The sequence below is a fragment of the Bos grunniens genome, chromosome 11 (assembly GCF_055505025.1).
Source record: "Bos grunniens cultivar Pamir isolate PY7600 chromosome 11, Bosgru_T2T1.0, whole genome shotgun sequence".
Classification (NCBI taxonomy): Eukaryota; Metazoa; Chordata; class Mammalia; order Artiodactyla; family Bovidae; genus Bos; species Bos grunniens.
Genome location: NC_141175.1, coordinates 57,626,602 through 57,646,626, shown reverse-complemented (window position 1 = coordinate 57,646,626; position 20,025 = coordinate 57,626,602). Strand labels below are relative to the sequence as shown.

Below are 20,025 nucleotides of genomic sequence, written 5' to 3'. Positions count from 1 at the left end.
TCTCATTGATTTGCTGGGCATACTTCTCAGATGTAATGATTTCGCCAAGACTCAGAAAGCTGTAGTGGATCAGATAGGCAGCAGATCACCAAATAGTGACCATAACTTTTCTTTGGTGCAAGTTTGGCTTTGGGAAATGCTTTGGAGCTTCCCTGGGTTCAACCACTAAGCTGGTTGTCGCATAAAAGCCAATTTTCATCACAGATCACAATCCGATCGAGAAATGGTTTGTTGTTGTGTAGAATAAGAGAAGATGACTTCAAAATGACCACTTTAAAAATTTTCATCAGCTCATGAGGCGTCCACTTATTGAGTTTCCAATTTGCTTCAAATGCTTGACGACTGTAGAATGGTTGACATTCAGTTCTTGGGCAACTTCTGGTGTAGTTGTAAGAGGATCAGCTTCAATGATTGCTCTCTATTGGTTGTTGTCAACTTCTGATGGCTGGCCACTGCACTCCTAATCTTCAGGGCTCTGGTCTCCTTTGCAAAGCTTCTTGAACCACCATTGCACTGTACAGTCATTAAAAGTTTCTGGGCCAGATTAATTGTTGATGTTGCCAGTTGTCTCCTCTCGTTTATGGTCCATTTAGAACTCAAATCACTCGAATTTGCTTTTTGTCTAACATCATTTCTATAATCTAAAATTAATATCAAATAAACAGCAAGTATATGCAGAGTACATCATGAGAAATGCCGGGCTGGATGAAGCACAAACTGGAATCAAGATTGCCGGGAGAAATATCAATAAGCTCAGCTATGCAGATGACACCACCCTTATGGCAGAAAGTGAAGAATTAAAGAGCCTCTTGATGAAAGTGAAAGAAGAGAGTGAAAAAAGTTGGCTTAAAACTCAACGTTCAGAAAACTAAGATCCAGTCCCATTACTGTGTGGCAAATAGACGTGGAAACAATGGAAACAGTGAGAGAGTTTATTTTCTTGGGCTCCAAAATCACTGCAGATGGTGACTGCAGCCATGAAATTAAAAGACACTTACTCCTTGGAAGAAAAGCTATGACAAACCTAGACAGCATTTTAAAAAGCAGAGACATTACTTGCCAACAAAGGTATGTCTAGTCAAAGATATGGTTTTTCCAGTAGTCATGTATGAATGTAAGAGTTGGACTATAAAGAAAGCTGAGTGCCAAAGAATTGATGCTTTTGAACTGTGGTGCTGGAGAAGACTCTTGAGAGTCCCTTAGGCTGCAAGGAGATCAAGTCAGTCTATCCCAAAGGAAATCAGTCCTGAATATTCTTTGGAAGAACAGATGCTGAAGCTGAAACTCCTATACTTTGGCCACCTGATGAGAAAAACTGACTCATTGGAAAAGACCCTGATGCTGGAAAAGATTGAAGGTGGGAGGAGAAGGGGTCGACAGAGGATAAGATGATTGGATGGCATCACCAACTCGATGGTCATGAGTTTGAGTAAGCTTCGGGAGTTGGTGATGGAGGGAAGCCTGGTGTGCTGCAGTCCATGGAGTCACAAAGAGTCAGACACGACTGAGCGACTGAACTGAACTGAACTGAAACAGAAAGTAATAGGTCATTAGCCAAAAACATAAAGTGAGTAATGCACATTAACACGACTACATTTATTTAAGAATGTACTTCAATATCAAATGGGAAAGTTCAACAGTGCAAAACTGCAATCACTTTTGCGGCTACCTAATAGTTGTCTTTGCAGTTGCCACACTCCTGGCTGCCCCCTGGGGGAGGACTGATTCCTGGTGACATGTTGGAAGCAACCCCCAGGACAAGCTTGCAGCACTTACCCTCACAGGCCCCACCCCATGATCATGCTGGTTGCACTTCCTCTTAGACTCCTAGTGTTGCTGTGTTTGTCTGTCTTGGGCCTGCAGACTTGGTTGATGCCATGCTCAGAGCAGCTGCTGCATTCCCTCTGGCTACGCCTGTTATGGCCCCATTTGAAGCTCTATAGGTTTCATGGCTATAGAAATGTGTGTCCTTGGGATGGGTACACTGGCCCTGTGTTTTTTTTGGTGTTACATTGGATTCCCTCCTCCCAGCATAACCAGAAGAGGTGGCCCAGACACATCAGGGACTACTTGGAGGTTCCTGATGGGCCACCTGGTCCTGATCCCCTTCTCCACGGAGCCTCATGGCCAGTGCCGAGGGGAGGAGAAACAAGGGAGGCAGAGAGGACAGAAAGTGAGGCCAGAGCATCTGCTCTTCCTGAGATGCACTTCCTGAGATGGAGCAACTCAAGGGCTTATAAGTGGAAGATCATCTGAAGCCATCACCTCCACTCGCCTGTCCTGTTTGATGCGCTAATCCCCTCTGTGTGGTCATTCCAAGTTTGATTGAACAGTCCCAGTGCCAGGGAGCACTCTGTTACAGTTCCCCAGGGACCATCCTCATGCACTCACATGTTTCTTACGTACTTGTGCTCATCTTTCTTTCTTTCTTCCTCCTTCCCTTACTTTCATTTATTTGGCTGCACTGGGTCTTACTTGTGGCACGTGGGATCTTTAGTTGCAACATAGGAACTCTTAGTTGCACTGCAGCATGTGGGATCTAGTTCCCTGACCAGGGATAGAACCCAGGCCGCCTGGATTGAGAGCGCGGAATCTTAGCCACTGGACCACCAAGGAAGTCCCTGTGCTTGTGTTTCCAGGGGAGAGATTCCTAGAAGTGGAACATGCACATTTTCCATTTGATGGTTAATAAATTACGCATGTGTGGAAACACATACTATTGATATACACAGAAAACAAGTACAGGGTAATCATGATGAGATACGGAGCTCAAAAAGTAGGAGGGACCTCCTAGTAGTTAAAAATGTCTCCCAGTAGAGCAGAGCATCTGACTTGGGGTAGGTGTTCAAAAGATAAAGCTTGGCATACTTCGGAGAAGCACTGGGAACCTCTCTAAGGAGCCAAGTGCCCCAGTGGTGGCTTCAGTGGCCTGGAATCCTTCCAAATGCAATGCATTTCCCAGGTGAGGCTTGGAGAACAGCAGAGGTTCTGCAGGACCCATCCTGAAGCTCTCTGAGCCCCTCTCTTTGTAGAGGCTTTTCCTGAGCTCTGCTTGTCCTCTGATGTAGACATGGGCCTGTCCACTCTATCCCCAGCTGGAATGCCTTGGGCTCTCCTGGGACTCTCCATTGGTGGCCTCAAGAGATAAATGAGTTTTCCCCAAAGGTCAGAAGTCTTCCTATGAGTCATCTTTCTCCCCAAAGCAGCTCCGCCTCCCAGGGGACAGGGTGACTCTGCAGAGTTGGAGAGGGCTTGCTGCTGCTATTATTATTATCATTATTAATTAATTAATATATTTGGGATTGCACTGGGTCTTAGTTGTGGCATGTAGGATCTAGTTCCCTGACCAGAGATCCAACCTGGGCCTCCTGCACTGAGAGTGCAGAGTCTTAGCCACTGGACCACCTGGGAAGTCCCTACTGATGTTATTATTATTGTAAATGCATCATGCTGGCCCCTGGTTGTCCCCTCCATGTTGCTCAGAGTCCTAAGATTCCACCACCTCCACCTCATCCTCTCTTGCTTTGCTTTCAGGTGCTCTTAACAGATTGACAGTGAGTGACAAGGGCCTCTGTGAAGTCAGCTGCCCGGCTGCTGCTGCTAAGTTGCTTCAGTCGTGTCCGACTCTGTGTGACCCCATAGACAGCAGCCCACGAGGCTCCCCCGTCCCTGGGATTCTCCAGGCAAGAACACTGGAGTGGGTTGCCGTTTAAGAGAATCTGTTGACGCTGTGTCAGCACGGTAGCTTGGCAAGAGAGCAGCCATATGGGAAACATTAGGGAGGAATTCTTGGCGCTTCCTGGTACATTCCCAAAGCTGGGCTGGAGAAGGTAGAATGTGGGTTTTTTAAAAAAATAATGTTTTACTTTTTTAGTATTTATTGGAGTTTAGTTGCTTTACAATTTGTGTTAGTTTCTACTGTACAACAAAGTGAATCAGCTGTACGTATACATATATTCCCTTTGCCGCCATGTTACTGCGTCTGAGTTCTTGCTGCTCATCTCGTGACAGACCAATAATTCTGAGAGACGAGGTGTTGAGGTAAGCAATACTACTTTATTTGGAAAGCTAGCGGCCCGAGAAAATGGCAGACTAATGGCAAACTAATAACTATCTTATCAGGGTTCGAATGCCAGGTTCTTTTATAGAACAGAGTGTGGGGAGATGAGAAAGTAAAGTAAAAAGGCTGTTAATTTTGCTAATACCTTCTGGAATGGCCTCTGGAAGGGGATGTGTCCATTTCTTCCTTCCTTAGCCATCCACAGGTGGACAGCATTTTGAACAAAGCCATTTTGATTTAACATTCAGGCAGGGGCTCAGGGTTTCACAGGGCAGGCCCTGGTGACAGAAGCAACAGGAAGCAAATGTTAAAGTAAAAGAAACAGGTCTAACATGGAGTCAGTTCTGTCCTGTAAACACCACAGAGCACTGGGTAAAGTTCCCTGTGCAATACAGTAGGTTCTCATTAGTTACCTACTTCATGCATAGAAGTGTATATACGTTAATCGCAATCTCCCAATTCATCCCGCCTCCCTGAAATAATGTGTTAGTAAATTGAGTCCACTGAAAGGCTTACGTTTGTGTGGAAAAACCATAGAAGCAGTACTGTTTCAGAAGCATGCTGGCCCCACCTGCCAGCACCCTGACAGCCCACATCCTTCCTTGTGAGGGAGTCAGACCTTGAAAACTCTGGTGCAGAGAACTGTCAGTAAGGGCCAGAGGACTGAGCCGGGAACTGACTGCAGCTCTCGGGAGACAGTTCACATCTGAACGAGTTGAGTCTGATCTGTAAGCATCTCTGGAGGTTCTTAGAGCTCTGACCCTGGCTGAATTCAGTCAATCGCTCCCAGCCCTGCCTGCGTGTTGGAGTCATCTGGGGGTGTTTGTAGGCGGTGATTGACACTACCAGAGCTGTCAGGACAAAGTGGCCCATCCTAGGGCACTGATGCAAGCATTTATCCTGGTTTACAGGCAGCCCTTAGGAAGCATGAAGCGACCCATGAAGTGCACTGTGTGGACTGGTATCTGGATGAAAGGAGATGAACAAGCTACAGAGTGGTGGGTGGGGCCTGCCAAGTTTTTTGTCCACCATGACATGACAGATAATGTGTTGTAAACCAACCATGGTTGGGGGAAAAAAAAAAAATTGGCTTAGGAGGTTTCTGGGAAAAAAGCAAACCATATGGATGTCTGAAAGGGAAGGCTTATTTGAGATCTTGGAGGAATGAGTCTGAATCTTTGTAGGATTGTATGATATCTTCAACTGTTGACTTCTACCTGGATTTCTCTTGGGGTCTGCCTGAGTTAGCCTGAGCCCAGAGCAGAGGTCCCATGACAGCTTTGGATTAAGGGCCATGAGGTTACCTCCTGGGTGTCTCCAAGGGGCTTGTGCATCCAATCTGCTTTCTCACTGGAAAGGCAACCTTAATTTGTCTCTTCTTGCTCTCAGAAATTTCCCTTTTCCTTTTCTATGATGTAGCTTAGTCATTGATATTATCTTGTGGACAGAAAGTCTCAGACTCCATTTACTTCAAGAAGAGTGGAGAGTATCGCTGTTTGCCGAGATTTGGCATTTTATTCCTTGATTGTTTTCTCTTACATTGTAATATACAGCTTCAGTATTTATTTATGGAAAGGTTTTTATTTGACTGATTAAAAACCAAAGGAACAAAAATAAAAACAAAAAAATGGAGGAGATATCTCTGTTTCTCTCTCTCAACCGTCTGTCCACGTATGTATCTGGCTGCTTTACATACAGAGACTACTCTTGGAAAGAGATATAAGACACAAGCAGCAGTGATTACTTTTGAGGAGGGTGATTGGGGAACAGGAATGGGAGGGAGATTAATTTCTTTTTACTCTTTGAAATTTTTACCATATGCATGTGTGAGTGTGAGCTAAGTCACTTTAGTCGTGTTCGACTCTTTGCAACTCTGTGGACTGTAGCCCACCAGGCTCCTTTGTCCATGGAACTCTCCAGGCAAGAATACTGGGGTGGGTTGCACTCTTCCAGGGGATCTTCCTGACCCGGGGATTGAACCAGCATCTCCTGCATTGGCAAGTAGAGTTCTTTACCACTAGTGCCAACTGGGAAGCCCACTGTATGCATGTTAGCTATTAAAAAAAAGAGTAGAGCTGTCTGTGCAGCTTATCGTGGCTCTTCTAAGCTGGTGAGGAGTTCCTCAATGCTCTATAAAAATTATTTGTGTTTTATATAGTGAGGTTTTCCAATAAGTGTGGCTTAATATTTTAATTTTTAGAATGTATGTCTTCTATGAGTTGCAACTCAATTGTTTTTTTTTGTGTGTGTGTGTGAAATGACTCACACAGACTAACTTCCTCTTCCCTCACTTAACAAAAGACCAATGAGCTGTTACTCAAGCTGTTATCTCCATGGTATTACTTTGCTAAATGCACTGATTTCATAAGCATGTGGAATCCTCTTGCTTTTGAATCTGTGTAGCATATATAAGACTGAATCTATTTAATAAACACTGAATAACAAACTGAAAAAAAAGAGTAGAGCTGAGACTGATACGTTTTATGAATTGACTTGTGTTGCCAGATGTTATGCTGAAGTACTAACCCCCAGGACCTGTGAATGAGACCTAATTTGGAAACTGAGTTTTTGCAGATGAGGTCATCAGAGTGGACACTAATCCAGTATGAGTGTGTCCTTATGCAAAGAATAAATTAAGACACAGAGCGACCCACAAGAAAAAAAAGCCACGTAAATACTGGAGCTATGTTTTTACAACCCAAGAAACTCTCAGAAGCTAGGAGAGAGGCCTAGAACTCTAGTGCCTTCAGAGGGCACATGTCATTGCCGGCACCTAGTTCCTGGACTTTCATCTTCCAGAACCGTGAGACAATACATTTCTGTTGTTTCAGTTCCTCAGTTTGTTAAAACAGTCCTAGCAAGTAAGTGCAACATGTGAGAAAATGTTAGCAGAAACTGCAAAGAAAGGAAGTGAATGGAGACGAGGGGTAGTGGGCAGGGAGGGGTTGCTTGGGGAGGAGGTGGGGGGCAGTGTGCATGGCCACTGACACTCACTCGGACCCCTTGCCTCCCCCTTTGCCTCATTCCTCTTCCTGGTTGCCTCCTCCCACCCCGTCCTGCCCCCCATCCCAGCTGGACATAATTCCCACTGCTCCTAGGCTTTCTGGTTGTCCAGTTAACTAACCGTCATTGTGCCCCACTTGTGATCACCTGTTACTGATCCCACACTGTAGGAATATAGAGCTATGACCTAATATTCCAGGTTCCTTCTGAATGATCTCATCTGGATGAGATAGCTGAATGGGATCACTGATTCAGTGGACATGACCTTGGACAAACTCCGGGGGATAGTGAGGGACAGGGAACCCTGGCATGCTGTAGTCCATGGGGTCACAAAGAGTGGGACGCAACTGAACTTAGCAATTGAGCAGCAACAGCAGGTCACTGACACTACTTGTCAGGAGGAACTTCCTGGACTCGGCCTCTGCGGTCAACTCAGTCAAACAACTGAGCAAACTCAGTTGCTTCTGAGGAATCTGCTTCTCTGTGAGTCACATCCTGAGACCCCACATTTTGTGAGATTGCCTCAGCCTATGGCAAGCACAGCAAGGAGAGAAAATTACATGAGGATGATTGACAGCTGATAACCTTTTGGAGATGCCACTGCAGGTTTCTGAGGAGGCTCGGTCTGGCTCTCAGTGGCTTTAGCTGGGCCGAGTTTTGTTGTTGTTTAGTTGCTAAGTCTTGTCCGACTCTTTGTGACACCATGGACTGTAGCCCATCAGGCTCCTCTGTTCAGGTGATTTCCCAGGCAAGAATACTGGAGTGAGTTGCCATTTTCTCCTCCAGGGGATCTTCCCAACCTAGAGATAGAACCTGCATCTCCTGCGTTGGCAGGCTGGTTCTTTACTGTCTGAACCACCAGGAAAGTCTTCCTCTGGGTTTCTTTCAATGTGTTTCATGAAACAGATAACAAGCACTTGGGCTTTGCCAGGGAGAACTGTGGGCCAGGCTCCTTCCTCTTCCCAGCCAAGAAAACCCAGCTGCCTCCACCAAATCTAGGTGGGGGCTTGAGACACAGTAGTCAGTAGCTTTCCTGCGCTGACTTTTAATCTATAAGATGCTTAAGGCCTCTCTCAAGTTGTTAGGCTACAAATAAGCACAATATAAAAGCCTCCAAGGTTAAGTTAGAACTACTGTAGCAGCTCTAAAAGGAAAGACTTGGTGGCTGTAGAAAATTGTATTAGAGATTCAAAAAGGGCATTTGTGTTTTTTTTTAGAAACAAGAGGACTTAGCACCAACTCAGACACATGTCCAGTTCATTGTTCACACCTAAAGTACACTGGTTTGTAGTGTGGCCTCCTCAGAGTTGCTGGGTGACACAAGATGATCTCCTTCCTGCCAAGGAAAAGCAGCAAAGGGCTAACTTGGGAAGAGTTTTGACTTGCTGTGAATGGATTGTCCCAGCAAGCCTGGCATCATCGAGTGAAAGTTTATTTTGGGCCTCTACCTCTGGGACGCAGATGTCCTTCTGTGATATCCCAGGTCCCTCTCCCCTCCCCGTCTTCTTCTTAACATCACCTCCCCCACTTCCAGGTAAAATGAAACCCCAGGAGGGCAAGGATATTGTCTTTCTGGTTCATTACTGTATCTTCAGTGCTCGGATCAAGTAGGCATCAATAACAATTTATTGGCTGAATTAATGAATGGAAGAGGAATGAATGAGCTTCCGGAACTTTTAGCACTATACTTGCTGCTGTGATTCTGTTCTTCATTAGTTGATACAAGAATGGTCATTGACATTTCTCATGACACCTTTCACGATCCGTTATACTCTCTTGTTCTTGATGATGCTTTGCTGACCATTCACTCAATTTCCAGAATTCTACACTAACGCAGGATTATGATCGGCATTTTGCTCCCTAGCCTGTGCTCCCCCACCCCTATTCTCAGCCTCTGCTGTCCCCAGTCTTTCTGTGACTCGAGGACCACAGGCTGACAGGCACTTTCATGATGAGCACCACTAGCCAGGTTACTGTCTGGATGTCCTTCCACCAGGGACTGTGTGTAATTCTGAATAGGGATGCGTCCGATATCATGAATCTCTGTAATGCACTAAACTCCCCATTAACTTTTAATGTCTTGAGGACATTCTCTCTCCTCGGCAAATGGAAAGAATACATTTCCCAACACCCTTAAGGATTAGGCAAGACCATATGACTGCTTCTAGCCAACGAATTGTGGGAATTCCAGGCAAATTGTAGGTTGCCTGCCATATCCACTCCATGGCACCCCATGGAAACCATATATTGGGAGGGCAGTGTCACAGATAAACAGAACTGGATTCCTAAGGGACTAGATGGATGAAAGAGCCACTAACTCACTCAGATTGTGTGAGCAAGCTAAATATATCTGCTAAGTCACTGAGATTTCAGGTTTAATTTGTTACTGAGACATAGCTTACCCAATTTTCCAGGTAAGAATACTGGAGCAGGTTGCCATTTCCTACTCCAGGGGATCCTCCTGACCCAGGAATCAAACCTGCATCCCTTGTGTCTCCTGCATTGGCAAGTGGATTCTTTACCACTGTGCCACCTGGAAGGCCCCTATCCTGCCGAATACCAGGGGAGAATATGGGAGTTTAAGAGCATTCAGGCTTGGTCAGGACAAGCATTTAAGGAATAAGCCCAAATGCAGACGTCCCAAAGCTGGCTGAGAGGTAAGCTCAAACAAAATGTGAGTCTCTAGGGGGTAAGACTCACTCCCCTCCCCCATTAGGCCCGGCATTCCTCCCCTGCCCTCACCCCTTTTTACTTTTCTGAGAAATTTGATGGGTCTGGACTTCCCAGAGATGCTTCCTGTTTGTCTTGGCTGGTGATATTTTGCTGAGTTTCCTTTATGAGTCTCCAGCTCGCCTCAGACTTCAGTTTTTGGCAGAGTCATTTCTAGATTTTATTCATTCAGTCAAAATTTATTGAATGTTTACAGTATGTCAGGTCCTGTGTGCCAGCTGGGAAGAACAGAGAGGTGAGCAGGGCGCGATTGCTGCACATGGGGTGACAATACAGGGTGATGCTATTAGCGGTGTGATAGAATAGTCACAGGATGCTCCGGGCAGAGAGGAGATGGTCTCACCATGCCCCGGAGTGCCCTCAGGACCGTGGCTTCCTGAGGAGGAGGCTCCCCTGTCTCGATTTCCAAAGGACAAGAGTGTTATCTGTCACAGGGACGAGGGTGGGAGGAGCCTCCCCGGCGGAGGGAGCAGTGCGTGTGTGTGTGTGTGTGTGTGTGTGTGTGTGAGTCTGCACTGGTGTGCCACTGAGGGTATCACGGAGGCACAGATTGTATTAGAGATGGAGCTTCTGTATAAAACTGGCATTGGGAGATTGTGTTACCACTCAATGTTTATTGAATTTGTTTTAATGGAGAATTAAATTTTTACTAAAAAAAAAGCACAAGATAAAAGAAATTTCTAGAAAAAAGAGAGGTAACAATCTTTTGACTGGTTCATGCCCATTGACTCAGTAGGCCTTGTCTTAGGAATCTATACTAAGGAAATAATTAGAAAATAGAAAGAACTTTCTGCTCCTAGATACTCTTGATGGTGTTATTCATGATAGTTTAATTAAATGATGGCATGTAGTGTGATGCTAAGGACTCCATACTCTGGCGAAATGCTTACAGTGTCACACAAAAAGTGTAGGATACTAAATTTTATATATAATACATATATACATATATATATATATATACACATACATACACATATAGTAATTTTATATATAGGGATCCCCAGGTGGTGCAGTGTTAAAGAATCTACCTGCCAATTCAAGAAAGACAGGAGAGGTTGGTTTGATGACTGGCTGGGGAAGATCCCCTGGAGAAGGGAATGGGAAACCACTCCAGTATTGCTGGGAAATTCCATGGATGGAGGAGCCTGGCCGGCTATAGTCCATGGAGTAGCAAAGTCAGGCGTGAGAGACTGAGCATGCAATAATTTTATACATAATACAATCAATTGCATAAAATACATAAACTGAAAGGAAATAAACTCAAAATATACTCACAGGTTTTAAAACCAATTATAACCCGAGTGTTGAAATTATCGCCAGTTCAAAATGTCTTCTGTGTACCCTTCCTTCTGTCTCCTTTTCTGCCTTCCTCTTTCCCTCTTTTCTCCCTCTTTCGCTCTCTCTCTCTCCCTCTCTTCTTTCCAGTTTCAGATTCTTAGGTCTTTACTGTAAGCCTAATAATTTAAATTAGACCATGTGACAAAAGTCAGTTATGCCGCATACCTCGTGTACAGCATGGTGGTGAAGATCTCAAGTCCTGGTGTTGAACTGTTTCCGTTCACACACTTTGTGGGGACACTTTGGTTTACTAAGCTTTGTGATCATAAGCAAGTTATTTAACTTCCTTTCCCCTCATTTTCTTCTTTTTAAAAATAGATTTAAAAATAGTTACTACTTTAGGATGTTGAGAGGATTAAATGAGCACAGAAGTGAACTATTTAGCAGGGTCTATAGTTAGCACTCAGAAAATCACTTATATTATGGAACTTATGGCTGCTGGGGGGAAGGATAGGGAGAAAATACAGTTAGGGAGTTGGGGATGGACATGTACACACTGCTATATTTAAAATGGATAATCAACAAGGGGCTACTGTATAGCACATTAAACTGCTCAATGTTATGTGGCAGCCTGGATGGGAGGGGAGTTTGGGGGAGAATGGATACATGTATATGTATGGCTGAGTCCCTTTGCTGTCTGCCTGAAACTATTACAACATTGCTAATTGGCTATAGTCCAGTGCAAAATAAAAAATAAAAAGTTTTTTTAGGGGAAAATCATCAATGTTATTGGCTTAGTTTTGGTATGCAAAATTCTTTAAAGCTCAATCATCAAAAACGAAGACTAACATCCCAGCAAGTCTTTGTAAACTTCTCATGAACAGGTGGACACGTGAATATGTTGAGAAGGGCCTGAATAAACAAAGTTCTTATTTAATGTATAATGTCCCTGTGACTTAGCACGCACACACACATGCATGTCCCATACAGCGTCCCCCAATTTGCAGACAGCTGTGTCCATTAGAATGAGTGACTCAGTCTTCTTTAAATACCAAGCATTTCAGAATCAGTGGCAACTCTTGGAGGAAGATCTCTTAGCCACAGGTAACCTGGGTTTGTCCTTAATGTCTTTAGAACATCCAAAGCCATCAGCCAGTGTTTTTGAGCTGAGCCTGGGGATCTGGAGGAGTTAGACTGAGATGGAACATGTGAGATCTTAGCCTGGGGTGTGGCGTACCTGAGAGGTACTTCATAATGCCCCCTGGCACTCCCCTCTGAAGATTCCTTCCTCTAGCTGATCGTAAGTCATTTAGCAATCCCTGGTGGTGTGGATAGGTCCTCATTTTATGGTTTTAGAACCCAGAAGCTCATCTTGAGTTTCCTCACTTAGACCAGAATTTGCAGACCTGTCCATGAATGGGTGTATCTGCCTCTGTCAACTCATATCACCAGCAGAGGGGTAGGAAGGGTGGGAACAGAGCATAGATTTGGTATGCATGCTGTTCAAAGGTTAATTATAGCAAAGACAAACATCCTAGTGTGGCTTTGTTAGTTTCTCGTGAATAGGTGAGAACCCCCAGGGCCCATAGAGGGTCCTGTCCCAAGGCAGAAGAGGCTGGTCTATAGATCCTTGGGGAGCTGACCTCTGGGAGAGGGTGGACGAGGTGTCTCTGATGCAGGGGGCATGTGGAAAGAAGAGAGGAGAGGAGGGATTTTATAAAGAAGGACCCACCCCCTCTCTCTTTGGTTAAGGCCCTGATGGGGACAGAGTTACTGAGGGCAGAAAGGATGATGAAGGAGGGTGTGTGGTAGGCAGGCCCATGCACAGTGGCCTGTGAGGAGCAAGGTGACAAGACTCCTGGCCTCTTGGCCACTCAGAATGAAGAGGAGAAAGTATGGAAGGAGAAAGAAGGGGATGGGGGCTGCACAGTGTCATTGGATGGCTTGAGACTTGCAATGTGTTATCTCCAGAGAATTGAAAACTTGCTGCTGAAGACCTCAGAGTCAGACAGGCCCCGCCTGCATTTGGGCCAAGGGGGTGGGGCAAGCATTCCAGCAAAGGCAGTATCCTATACACTGCCTACTGGGGTATCTGTCAAAGGTGATATATCCGCATCCATACTTGGGTGAATGAGAAAGAAAAAGCCACAGAATCTCTGGTGCTGTCAGAAGTCTTGTGGAGGGTGGTGGTGGTATTAATTGCTAAGTCATGTCTGACTCTTTGTGACCGATGGATGCAAAATAGCCATGGGGTTGCAAAGAGTAGCACGTCAGGCTCCTCTGTCCATGGGATTTCCCAGGCAAGAATATTGGAGTGGGTTGCCATGCTCTCCTCCAGGGGATCTTCCTGACCCAGGGATTGAACCTGTGTCTCCAGCATTGGCAGGCAGATTCTTTACTACTGAGCCACCAAGGAAGCCCTGTGGTAGGTGTCTGACCCAGTTCCCACCTGGTGCCATATTCTCTGTCTTTCCCTCTCTGATCTAGCTCTCCAGTGCCACAGAGAGTTCACGGCTTTGTAAAACTCCTTGAGTCTGGATTGTCCCCAAAGATGTTCTGGGCAAACCTTCTCGTGATGTGTACCCAAAATCAGCTTGGGAAACCCAGTATACCCTTCCCCTCCTCAGGGAGAAGCACAGCACACTTTAGTGTGTCGAGACTCTAGGAGAGTTTTGTAAGGATAAAAACCTGTTTGTCTCCTACACTGTTGGTGGAAATGTAAGTTGGTACAGCCAATATGGAAAACAGCATGCAGGTTCCTCAGAAAGCTAGAAATAGAATTATCATATGATCCAGCAATCCCACTCCTCGGCATATATTCAGACAAAACTACAGTTGAAAAGATACATGCACCCTATGTTCATAGCAGCGCTATTCATAATAGCCAAGACATGGAAGCAACCGAAATGTCCATTGACCAATGAATGGATAAGGAAGACGTGGTACATATCTACAACAGAATATTACTCAGCCACGACAAAGAACGAAATAATGCCATTTGCAGCAACATGGATGCAACTAGAGATTATCATACTAAGTGAAATAAATCAGAAAGAGAAAGACAAATACCATATTTATACGTGGGATCTAAAATATGACACAAGTGCACTGGTCCTTGAAACAGAAACAGACTCATGAATGTAGAGACCAACTTGTGGATTCCAAGGGGGCGGGAGGATGTGGGAGGTTGGGGTTAGCCGATGTTAGCTATTATATATAGAATGGATAAACAAAGTCCTACTATATAGCATAGGGAACTATATTCAGTATCTTGTGATAAACCATAATGGAAAAGAATATTAAAAATGAATCTATATATATATGTATAACTGAATCACTTTGCTGTGCAGCAGCATTGTAAACAAACTATATATCAAGTAAAAGAAAATGTAAAAAGATAAAAACCTGTTTGATTTTGTGTAGCCCTCATTTCTCCTTTCTTGTGCCATAATAGAGGCATCTCAGGTGGCGCTAGTGGTAAGGAGCTGCAAGAGATGTGGGTTTGATCCCTGGGTCAGGAAGATCCTCTAGAGTAGAAAATGGCAACTGACTCCAGTATTCTAGCCTGAAGAATCCCATGGACAGAGGAACCTGGTGGGCTACAGTCCATGGGGGTCACAAAGAGTCGGACACGACAGTGCTCACACGCGCACACACACACACACACACATACACACACTGCCATAATAACTTTCATTAACATTTCGTGGACCAAATGAACTCATTAGCCCGCAAATGCTGCCCTGATGGTTGGGAAAGACCTGTGTGTATTGTGTATAATCCTGTCTGGTTGTTCATATAATTTGAACCTGTTGGTATGTGTCTGTGTGTCCCTCCCTGCCTCACTTCCCCCGCTTCAGCCGGTCCTCACAAGCCAGCTCTTTGGGTCCCTCCCGTCTTGGTCACTCTCATGAGAGAGTTCCAGGTTGTCAGTCTCTCAGGTGTCATCTGATGGGCTGATGTGGGCAGAACTGTCCTCTTTTTTTTCTTTGGACACCATCCAAGGATTTGAGTTCCTTTTTTCAGCAGCAGGGTCTATGTCCTTACATAACCAACACAGAAAGGTCCATGTCCTTACATAACCAACACAGGTGAGACTATTTGCCAACCACGGACAGAAGAATTAAGATGGCAGCTTATTTTTGCTGCGTCAGTGGACTTAAAAAGACCTGTGTTTTCTCCCCTCAGATCATCTTTGCTTTGAACCAGACCCACCTGCAGCGAGAGCCTGCGAGCAGGCAGCTTTCAGGTCCCTTACACACAGAGGACCTCCTCAAACACTGGAACTGTGGGGACCTCGGCTCCATCATCTTCAGCCGTGACAGCTCCCAGATGAGAGCCCTTGACCCCTGCCCAGCTCAGCACACATTTAAGTGCAAGAATAAGGACATTACCTGCCAACACCGGGACATCCTGTGTACAAAAGATTGAGGTCAGGAAGGGCTCTGAAAATAACCGTGCCGATGTATGTGTTGAGTGAGATGCTGCAGTCAACAAAGACATTCTTTAGGAAACCGAGGAACATTGGGAGAATTCATTCCAGATGAAGTCAAAGGATAAAGCTTCATGGGACTGGGCAGCAGGCATCATGAACCAGCCTGCAGAGAGGGGAAGGGGTCTGAGTCTGACAGCTTCCTGGCTGACTTAGGTAACGTTTGAGAAATGGTGGAGCAGAGTGTTGGTTGTGGCTTTTGGTGGCTTTCAGAAACATGTGAGCATAATACAACAGGAAGTCTTCATGATATTCTTACAATGGGGTGGGGGGCGGCACACAGAAGAAGCTGGGGACGCTGCTAGCATTTCTAGATGTGGATTGCATCCTGCAGTGTTACAGTGAAGGTGGTGGAGCTAGTGCCATGAGTGTAGACACAGGACAGGCCTTACCTGGGGACCATCTAGGGAAGAAAGTGGGTGACTAGGCCTCAGAGGAGGCCTCGCTACAGGAGGGAGATGGATGGATATTTGTTATGCTTTGATCAACAAGCGTCCCTTAGACAGACCCTGGCTTCCTTCCCTCCTCTACTAAGATCAAATGCAAGTGGTGATCCAGCCGAGCTTCTGATTTGGGGGAGTATATTTTCTCCCCCACTTGTAGGAGGAAGAGAAAGGGCGGGGGCTGGTGGGTGTGAGTGATGCTGTCTGTGTCTGTTAGATCTGGGAATCCTGTCATATCCAATGTGAGTGAATGTAAGATGCAAAAAAGGAATGTCCCACAGAGAGGGACTTGCCCTGCAAATGTCAAAAGAGAAAATGACCTTTCCAGGGAGTCTAGAGTGGGAGGAAGTAGAACCAAGGCAAAGCAAACAAGAGGAAGGGAAAAACAAGAAATACACTCCAGAAAGTACAGCAGAGTTTATGGTGCACTCTGAGTGGGGGTGGGGAAAGTGGGGCGAAGGGTCAAGATCAACTGGCAAATTAAAATTTGAAGCTGTAGATAGAAGTTAACATGGGCGGGGGTGGGGGGTGGGGGTGGGGCTTGCAAGTTACAATGGGCAGATGGCAAGGCTGACAGAGCCGTTAGTGGGAAGATGTCTCATGTGTTCCTCTCCTGTGGCTCTTCAATGCCTGTCCTGCTCCCAGGGCCCCTGTGGGTGATGTGGGGTGTGGAAGGTGCCTGCCCTTGTGGAATGAGGGCCAGGCAGGTGTCTGAGTGGTGTAGGTTCTAGGTCATGTCTGGCGTTTAGAAGGTGGGGCAGGATGGCAGGAGGCAACCACCTTGCACATTTGGGGCTGTTTCTGTGGAGAGGATACTGGGGCAAAGGGAGTGCTGTGCAGAAGAGAAGAGATTTTTGGGAAACGGACAAGAGGATCTTATATAAATGACATGACTTAAAAAAAATATGACAAAGGGGAAGATGAAGGTATTTGACTTGAAAGTGAAAGAATATCATTGCAAGGCAATAGCAGGACAGCTGTTATCCATAAAGTGGAAGCTGATGGCTACATTACAGAGAGTGAGGACTTCCTAGGTGGCATAGTGCTAAAGAACCCTCCTGCCAATGCAAGAGACATAAGAGACACAGGTTTGATCCACAGGTCGGGAAGATGCCCTGGGCTAGGAAATGGCACCTACTCCAGTGTTCTTGCTAGAAGAATCCCATGGACAGAGGAGGCTGGTGGGTTACAGTCCCTACCTAGGGGCACGAAGAGTGAGACACGACTGAAATGACTGAACATGCACACCCATTTGCAGAGAGTGAGGATTTTCAAAAGGTCTTTTGGAGGTTGCTGGACGTTGGAGGAGGAAGGTGGATGTCTTTTTCTGTATTGGGCTAGGGCAAAGGTTAAGAGGAGGAGAGGAGGGGCGGGGCGGGGAGGCCGAGGTTTGGGGCTGGAGAGAGAAAGTGGTGTGTCAGCCTCACCCACAGCCACTGTGTTGCCAGAACCACCCCTGGTTGGCACAGTTTTGGTGTAACAGCACCCTGTTGTTAGCCAAAATACTGAAACTGGTTAACATGTGCAGCAGAATCAGGTGAAATATTTTACCAGTAGGGTAGAGAACACTGGAGAAGGCATGAGGGAGAAACAGGAATTAAAGAAATAAGGAAAATATAAAGGTATGGAATTTATAAATCAGCTGAATGTCTATAGTATTTTCATGTATTTGGTAATTGAATCATAATGGTTGATTCTAAAGTATGTAAATATGTAGTTATTTTTATGAAAAAATTGTGTGTGAATAAGAAACACAAGCTGGAGTCAAGATTGCCGGGAGAAATATCAATAACCTCAGATATGCAGATGACACCACCTTTATGGCAGAAAGTGAAGAGGAACTCAAAAGCCTCTTGATGAAAGTGAAAGTGGAGAGTGAAAAAGTTGGCTTAAAGCTCAACATTCAGAAAACGAAGATCATGGCATCCGGTCCCATCACTTCATGGCAAATAGATGGGGAAACAGTGGAAACAGTGTCAGACTTTATTTTTCTGGGCTCCAAAATCACCACAGATGGTGACTGCAGCCACGAAATTAAAATATGCTTACTCCTTGGAAGGAAAGTTATGACCAACCTAGATAGCATATTCAAGAGCAGAGACATTACTTTGCCAGCAAAGGTTCGTCTAGTCAAGGCTATGGTTTTTCCTGTGGTCATGTATGGATGTGAGAGTTGGACTGTGAAGAAGGCTGAGCGCCTAAGAATTGATGCTTTTGAACAACTGTGGTGTTGGAGAAGACTCTTGAGAGTCCCTTGGACTGCAAGGAGATCCAACCAGTCCATTCTGAAGGAGATCAGCCCTGGGATTTCTTTGGAAGGAATGATGCTAAAGCTGAAACTCCAGTACTTTGGCCACCTCATGCGAAGAGTTGACTCATTGGAAAAGACTCTGATGCTGGGAGGGATTGGGGGCAGGAGGAGAAGGGGAAGACAGAGGATGAGATGGCTGGATGGCATCACTGACTCGATGGACGTGAGTCTGAGTGAACTCCGGGAGTTGATGATGGACAGGGAAGCCTGGCGTTCTGCGATTCTTGGGGTCACAAAGAGTCAGACACGACTGAGCGACTAATGTGATCTGATCTGAAAACAAGTTAAAACCATCTATGTGCTTGGAAGCAACCCAAGTGTTCACTGATGAATGAATAAAGAAGAGATGGTACATAAATACAATGGAATATTATGCTCTCGTAAAAAGAATGAAGTAATGCCATTTGCAGCAACATGGATGGCCCTAGAGATCATCATACTGAATGAAGTCAGCCATACAGAGAACAAATATTATATATCACTTATATGTGGAATCTAAAAAATAGTACAGAAGAACTTATTTACAAAACAGATTCACAGACATCGAAAACAAACTTATGGTTACCAAAAGGGAAAGAAGGAAGAGAGGCATAAATTAGGAGTATGGGATTAACAAACTACTATACATAAAACAGAGAAACAACAAGGATTCACTATAAAGCACAAGAAACTATATTAATGTCTTCTAATAACCTATAATGGAAAAGGATTGAAAAAAATAAATGTATAACAATCATTTGCTACATACTTTAACACAGTGTTGTAAATCAGCTATGCTTCAATTAAAAAACCAAAAAACCAAACAACTGTGGATGTGCTGTGCACAGAAATTGTTTCCTTTCTTTCCCAACCCCTGACTCCCATCAGGGCTGGCACTTAACACTGAGCAGAGTTCCATGTGCTATAAAATAGGTCTTCGTTAGCTATCCATTTTAAATACAGTCCCTTCAGCTTTTCACCTGAAACTATCACAACATTGTTAATCAGCTATACCCCAGTACAAAATAAAAAGTTTAAAGTTAAAAAAAAAAGAAAAAATTGTTTCCTTACAGAAACATGTGGCATCAAACAGAATCACTTAAGTGGAAAAACAAATACTGTTTGAAATAGCCTAAGAGTTCTTTCAGGGCACTTTATTCAATATTTTTCACTTGGGTTACAGGGAATGATACCACAGTCTGGAAAAACAGCAGGCAGGGGGCTCCCAGAATGGTGTGTCAATATTTTTCTTTTTCTTGACAATGTCTTGACTCTTTGGGCTGCGTGATATGATGCTCAAAATTAAGCAACTTCGTTCATAACTCTGTTGTCCTTATTTCTCTTTATATTGACGGACGTTTTCAATTTTATTAACGCCACACTACCACTGTAGGCTTGCTTCACTGCTCAGGAGATTGACAGCTACTTCCTCCTGGGAAGGTTATCTACAAGAGAAAGTAGAAGATGGGGAAGTGGGTGAAGGCCCGTTTGGAGGCGTTCTCTTGACAAAGGCCTTTTCTTTGCCTTTGGAGCTGGTGAGTTGCAGGTTCTCTCTGATCAGACTCAGGACTCTGCTGCTTCTGCCAAGGAGGGGATGTTGAGGAGGGCCCTGGTATATGTGAGAGGAGTGATGCCTTCTTTGACTTTTTTAAAATTAAACTTTTTATTTTCTATTGGAGTATAGCTGATTAACAATGTGATAGTTTCAGGTGGACGGCAAAGGAACTCA

General features: G+C 44.9%; 1 long non-coding RNA gene across 1 annotated transcript; it reads left to right on the top strand.

The window, feature by feature from the left end:
- The first annotated feature begins 9,918 nt into the window (after nucleotides 1–9,918).
- LOC147363104 (uncharacterized) lies at nucleotides 9,919–15,797 on the top strand. The gene is made up of 2 exons (XR_015136769.1): nucleotides 9,919–10,028; nucleotides 15,260–15,797. It is a non-coding gene; the product is annotated as an uncharacterized LOC147363104 (long non-coding RNA).
- The last annotated feature ends 4,228 nt before the right edge of the window (nucleotides 15,798–20,025 follow it).